The following is a 7,102-nucleotide window of genomic DNA, read 5'->3' as shown; positions in this document are numbered from 1 at the left end:
ATATCTAACACAGAAACACACATTTATTTTTTCATTCACAAGAGGAAATGTCTATGGCTCAGGCAGTTCTAGCTCATACCATATAATCTGTTCTATATTAGGTGGACATTGCTCCTTTCTACTCTTTGAACTTCTGGCATCCTATACAAGAAGTCTGTCTCCAACTGATTCAGGCTTGGAGGTAGAACTAAAATTGTGTTTTCAATGTTTTCCTGTTGTTCATAAACCAAAACTCGGATAACCCAGTTTTGCATCAACATTTATGTTCTTGCAGAACACAGTAATAAAGACTTGTAATAAGAATGAATTGTCCACCACAGTGACCATACCTTCCCACCCTGGTCCCAGTATTTGTACTATAGGTATTTTGTGGAATTTAATGAAAGAATGTATAAAATCACAACCTTAAAGAAACAAAAAGGATATCAACTAAGTAATAGATGTGCTACTTAGCTACTGTGCTTAACCTGAACTGTAACTCACCTTAAATAACGCAAACAATCTTTTAAAAAACATTAATTTTTCTGACCAAATCGGCCAAGTGGATAACAACATGCTGCCAGAACCAGAACTATGCCCTTAGGGACCAATCATACCCTTTTATGACCTTATCTCCATTTATGACCTTGCACTAGAACAAAATTATATCATACGATCTGCACAGTAACATAGTATAATATAATAGTATGCCACTATTCTGTTTCACAGTTTGATAGAATAAGACTGTAACAAAGTTTTCTCCTAGAGGGAATGAAAAAGGGTGTGCCAGAAAGCCTGAGGCTGTTATCCAATCTACACTCATTGTCTTTTGAACCCTCTCATAGATTTCCAGAAAATCCACATTCATCAACACATCCTAAAGTATAGTTGGGATTGCTATAAGCCTGTATCAGTCAACAAATTAACACACAGTTAAGGCGTTAAAGTACATTTGTGAGCATTTTGTTGGGTCTCCCCATTGACTCTAAAATAGTCAAGAGCTATGCAATACAAAGAAATTACAAAACCTTCTACCAACATTTCAGCTATGTTCCCATAAGCATTTTCAAAAAAGCAGATCAAAACACAAATACATATATAAGTGATTTTCCTAAGCTGCTAATTTATCTCTTGTAAGTGTGAAGAATTTTAAATATAACAAAAGCTCATTTTTTCACTTCTGTTTTAATCCATTTTCCATGGGCACTATTTGTTATAAACAGAACTGCCCATGTTTCTTTGGAAGTGTATGGATTTGTAATATTTTTTTTTGGTCAATGAAGAGAGAAAGTGATTTTCTCCACAGCAGCTGCAAATTCTACTGTTATTTCATTAACTGATATCTGCAAAATAACAATATGCAGAATATCACATTTGTTGCACAATCTGTGAAAATATTAAGAGATTAAAGTTGATAAAAAGGACTGACAGTAGCAAGGATAGCAGTACAAACATAAAACTATGACTTAAGTGAATGCAAGAATGCAAGGAAAAGACTGAATCACATAGTGCTGTCAAGGGATCTGTCAAGGAATAAATAGGAACAAGGAAAGAACATTTTCCTTCAGAACAGGTAAGAAAATAAATCATAGGACAAAAGAAAGAATGAAGACTGCAATAGTTCATTATGGCTGCCATTGAACTTTACATTTATTTAAGTTATATTTGCCACATACATGAAATTACAGGCAACCTCAAACATTTGCAAGTCATCAGAATTAAACAGGTGGAAGACCTGGGAAAGGAAAAAATGCTTGGACACAATTTCAGCAGAACTCATTTTCAGGCGATGAGAAGAATTAATGAATCTGTATGGAGAGTGAGGATAGAGCAACAAAGAATGTCTGAAGGAAAAATAACTACATTATAAAGCTTCTGTTCCTTCAAAAGAAATATATAAAAAGTTGGATTAAAATCTTACAAGGATGAATGGAACACTTCCCATTAAATTCTACATGATCTGGATTAGCAGTAGTGAAAATTATGGCCAAAGCGCTTCAGAACTGAAATATAAAAAGTAATGAGTGGCAAAGAAGACAAGTGCAAGACAATGAGAATATCTGAAATGCACAAGATGAAAATCATCACTAAACTGAATTAAAGCACTCTTTTGAAAACTCTAAGATCAGACTGAGAAAGGATGACAGTCGCATTTTGCAATGCAAACAGAACAAGAGGCAGAGAAAGAAATATCATTGTTGAGCAGATGTCAGAGATAATTTATAAACAGGAGAAATCAGTGTAACTGTGTGTCACAGGTTCCTAAAAAAATGTTCAGACAAACATCAGGTACTTTGCAGAGAGGAAGAACTGTAAAACATACTGAATACACACAAGGGCAGGTACTAACCAATAAAGGACAAGTGTTTCAGGATCCAGCCCACAGAATTATGTAAGAAGGTAATAGATATAAGCAGTTTCTGAGAGGTTGGTAGTGAAAAGTTTAAATAAGAGGTGAAATGTTAAAAAAAATCTGTGAAAATATTAAGAGATTAAAGTTGGTAAAAAGGACTGACAGTAGCAAAGAAAGTAGCAGTACAAACATAAAATTATGACTTAAGTGAATGCAGGGCGGTTTTTTTCATTATGTTAAGCTTGAGATATATTATTACTTATCTTCTTATTTTAGAAAGGATGGGATACAGGTGAGAAGTATGTGAAAAATACATTCTTGCTATTTGCATTGTTCTGCCTTTTCTGTATGAAGGCTATTAGAAAGGTTAGTCATTCGCCATTATCAAAAAGTAACCCTTTTGTGTATCGTTATTTCTAAGTCTCAAATGCAACAGAAGTATGTATCATGAATCAAATAGTGCTGATGCATTTTTTGCAGGCTGTTTCAAAATATAGCCAAATTTTAGAAAAAAATCAAAATCATTGCTAATGAAAATGTGCCAGTAATATTAATATGTAAGAGGCAATGAAGGTGCAGTTTTTACATATTGCTCTGTCAATATATCATAGCTGTAGCCTAGAAAACTCCTGCAACTGCAGTAATTCCCAGCATGTAATGAGAGCTACATAAAATGTGTAAATTAATTTCATAGCTGTGTGAGGTATACAAATGGAATACGCAAAAGCCACTTGTCCTGATAACCTATATAGTGCTTATCATAGCAACAAATCTCTTCTCTAATTTATGTAATTCATTATTAAATATCATCTATTTGCTTAGGTACATAGTTAATTGATTTAATTGGTGCACAGAGATCCAATATATTTTAGTTACTTGGACTTCAGGACAATGAAGGTGAAAGAACTTCCTTCCTGAAGTTTCTTTCGCTGGGAACTGTGAGGACTGTAATGATTGCGCCTTTGAGGGGTAAAACAAAATGGGGCCAAAGCTGATTTTCAAGATAGAAAGATAGCTCAGTTAAAGTAAAATTAAATCCCTAAGGTCCATTTGAAGGTCAGCTGCTGCAGATCCTGGTGCAATCATATTAAACAATTCATTCTGCATTATCTCCCAGACACATAAAAATACATCAGATTAGACTAATAGCAGTTTGTTCGCTAAGGCTCTTACTAGAAAACAGGACAGAAAGAAGAAATAAACTTTTTCCTAATTTTTCCTCTTTGGAGTCAGTAAATAATGACTCTGTAGTGGGAAAAGCAGAAATTACCTATTTGTTTCCCTTCCTTAAAACCAAGTGGCTAGCAGTGGCAAGAGCTAAGGACATTGAAGAGACTTGGTTCATTGTTTTCCTCTCCATTAACCAAGGAAGACACACGACTATTTACACATTCAATTTTTCAGCCTACATGTCAGTGCAATGCACTTGGTGCAGACTGTTAAGGTTATATTTTTAAGCCTTGAGAACACTCAAACAAAGGCCTTTTTCTAAGTTGAGAGTGGTGTAACCAAGATTCGCATACGGATTGCCAGTATTCTGGCATGGATCTATTTAAATTCATAATCATAACCACTACATTTGCATTACTGTATTTCACACAGCATAAGCTGTGTGTCCAATATGCTTCATTTTTTCCCTAGTACTTTTGAGCAGGAGGCAACATGAAACCCAGTTCATTGCAGTAGTTATATATGCAACTGCCTGTGAAAATCAGCTACCTAACTTTGTTTATGCGCCTAGGAAAACCAGGGTGCTCTTTTAATACAACAAATTTAACAAAATCCATCTGGACCTCAAGCTGTGCTCATCATTCCTGTACGTGATAAAATAGTTTGTCCGTCTTGGGGAATTTTGCTGACAGCTTACTGAAACCACTTACTGCCTAATCCATAAATGAGACAGAACTTCTTTCATCCACATGTGTTTTCTCTTAGTATCTGGGTGGTTGAAAGATCATCACTGCAGAAAGTTTAGATGTATTGCTGTGATAATGGAATCCACTAGCAAAGCGAAGCATAAAAATATAATGTAACCATTGTTGTCCTCTATCTGTACTGACAGATATAAATAAGGCCACCAGCACTGTATTTTTTTAACTAAATCTCAACGCTGCAACAAAGTCATAAGTAAAGAGTGAAGTGCCTACCTCAGATTTTGAAGTATTCAATTCCCACAGTTAGTCATACAAGAACATAGGAAATTTTAAGATAAAAAGAAATCAGATATCACATCTAAAACCATTCGCTCCCTTAGGTTACCATTTATTATTTACCACAGATTTTTCCGCTAATCATCTAAACAATTTTAAAAGTTTTTATACTTAGCGGTTCAAAATTATAATCTTCCAAAAATAAAGCATATTCTTTGCAATGAAATTTCACTTACCATAAATCAACTTCCTTCGATCTTTTTACATTTAATTTGAAATGTTGGCCCTAGGATTAGACAGGCCAATGATACTCTTTCACATGCAGAATATTGCTCCCCTTCTGTGCACACAAGTTTCACAGTTCTGAGCTTGGTTACGGACAGATTACATGGGATTAGGAATGTTAAAGTATTGCCACACTGACCAAGTTTAGATAACTCTGTTAGGAGCCTGCCGTAGAAAATTCATTATACTCATATGCAAACTTTACACTAAGGGGAGAGAGGCTCCTCCATAAATCAGTCTAATTACATTCCTAATCTGTGTTGTCTCCTGTAGGAGACACAGATTACCTAGTCATCCAAGGACAACTAGCCTACTGAATTAGTCTCCTGAATTCCCCATTTCTGCACAAACCTAATCGTGTCAGTCTCACGATACTCCGATTATAACCTTCCCCTGGGGCTTCTGGTTGTTTACCATATCAAAACAACCTGGCTAAGAAAGCTGTAGAGGCCTAATATAATTTTTTATGCCTGTTTCATCTTTTGTTGACAAAGGGCCAAAACAGTCTCACTGAGGTTGACACTAAAGTAGGTTGGCTTCGGTGGCATGCGGAATGGGTTCAGACCCAGTAATGATCACAGACATTGATCATTACTGAGGACATCATAACCTGGAAATCAGGATGAGAGTACCATCATCATCATCATCTTCATCAGGACCACTCTCTTAAATTAGGAGAGTGGGACACTAACCCTGTACATACAAGGAAAACTTCCTTGGTCTTCAGCAGGGCCTGAATGCTACCACTTCTGTATTCTGACCATTTTCTGTGTGACTTCTCAGAGGTATTTCCCTCTCCTGTGTATAATTTGTATTTCTCTCTGAAACAGTGGAGAGTATCACCTTTTCATGCTTGTTTAATAAAGCACACACAACGGCTTTTTACCTCCTAGGAAATAAAGTTGAAATTAAGCAATTATACCTTAGCTGGAAGCAACAACTTTTCTGATGGAATAATCTAACCTACAGTAACTGCAATTACTAAGACATAGTTTCAAAGGCTCAAATTACAACATGAAATGTGATTGCTTACTGAACATTTTTAAAAAGTACAAAGTCTATAAAAAGCATCCACGTTTTTCAGTGTATGTTTTGGTTTTGCTTACATGTCACACATACAAACACATACATATCAAACACACTTAAAAGTATACAGTGCCTCAAAAAGACAGTTTGCTTTCTCAGGTGTCTAACACAGTAGAAATATGTGAGTCTTCAAGTAAAATAAAATATCCACAGGTATAAGAAGATAATTTTCACAATACCTTTGAAAATTTGCTCAAATTAGGTTTGAAGAGTTTTGCCATTATTGAATAAAAATGAATGTGCCATTCAGGTGTTTGCTACTATATTCATTATCTGGCCTCTGCCATAATAATAAGATAATTTTTCTTGTTCCTCTTAAAAACCTGAAAGAACTATTTGTAGGTAATAAAGGACCACAGACCAAATTAATGGAAAATAATCTCTGTTATGTGCATTTGCCAAATAATTTTTCCAACACATACACTAAAAGTAATTTGCCACCTTAACGTTTCTACATGACAACCCTTTTCACAGTACAAAACGTTAGAAAACAGAAAGTATTAAGAATTTTTAAAAGCATATTCAGAACTGCAACAGGCTAATAAAGAGAGACATAGCTGCACAATAAATGTGTAATAATAAATTGCCTTAAATATTAACATCTACTATTAAAGGATAAAATAACTCATTTTATCACCACTACTTTACAAAAAAAGTAAAATTACTCTGTTATTGGTAGCAGTTAGATTATCTATTGAGTTAATAATTGCCCACGGAAAAGGTGAAGAATGTGACGTTATTACACACCTTAGATTTATCACTTTTCAATACTCTTCATTCAATGAAAGAGGAAGGTTTAAGTATCTGTATGAAACTACTTTTTGCCAAAAATACCTAAAGGTCTCAAGTGTCCTGTGGAGCAGTCATATGAGTTCCTTAGGACCTTCTAAATAATGAACTCCTGCCCTGGAAATCATCAGTCATGTTGGTTCTTTCTGTAATTGATGCTGAGACACAGTTGCCATGAAAGCAATCATATCATAGAAATCAGTCTGGGGAGTCATGTAAGCTACCTGTCCATATTTCCGATAGCAAAAGGCAGGCAAGAGGTAAGATGAATCCCACCAAAAGCACCTTTCCTTTTATTAGTTTCATATTTTGGCTTCTTTCTAAACAGAAGCTTTTATTTACTCATTAACAGCTTAAATCTAAAAAGCTGTTTGGGAAATAATTTTGAATTATTTTCCAAAATATTTGTTTTGATGGGAAAAAAAGAATTAATTAAATTAAATTAAATTAAATGACTGCT

Source organism: Fulmarus glacialis, unplaced genomic scaffold (genome assembly GCF_000690835.1).
Source record: "Fulmarus glacialis isolate BGI_N327 unplaced genomic scaffold, ASM69083v1 scaffold7908, whole genome shotgun sequence".
Taxonomy (NCBI): domain Eukaryota; kingdom Metazoa; phylum Chordata; class Aves; order Procellariiformes; family Procellariidae; genus Fulmarus; species Fulmarus glacialis.
The sequence above is the reverse complement of the archived record's forward strand: the minus strand, read 5'-3'. Positions refer to the sequence as shown.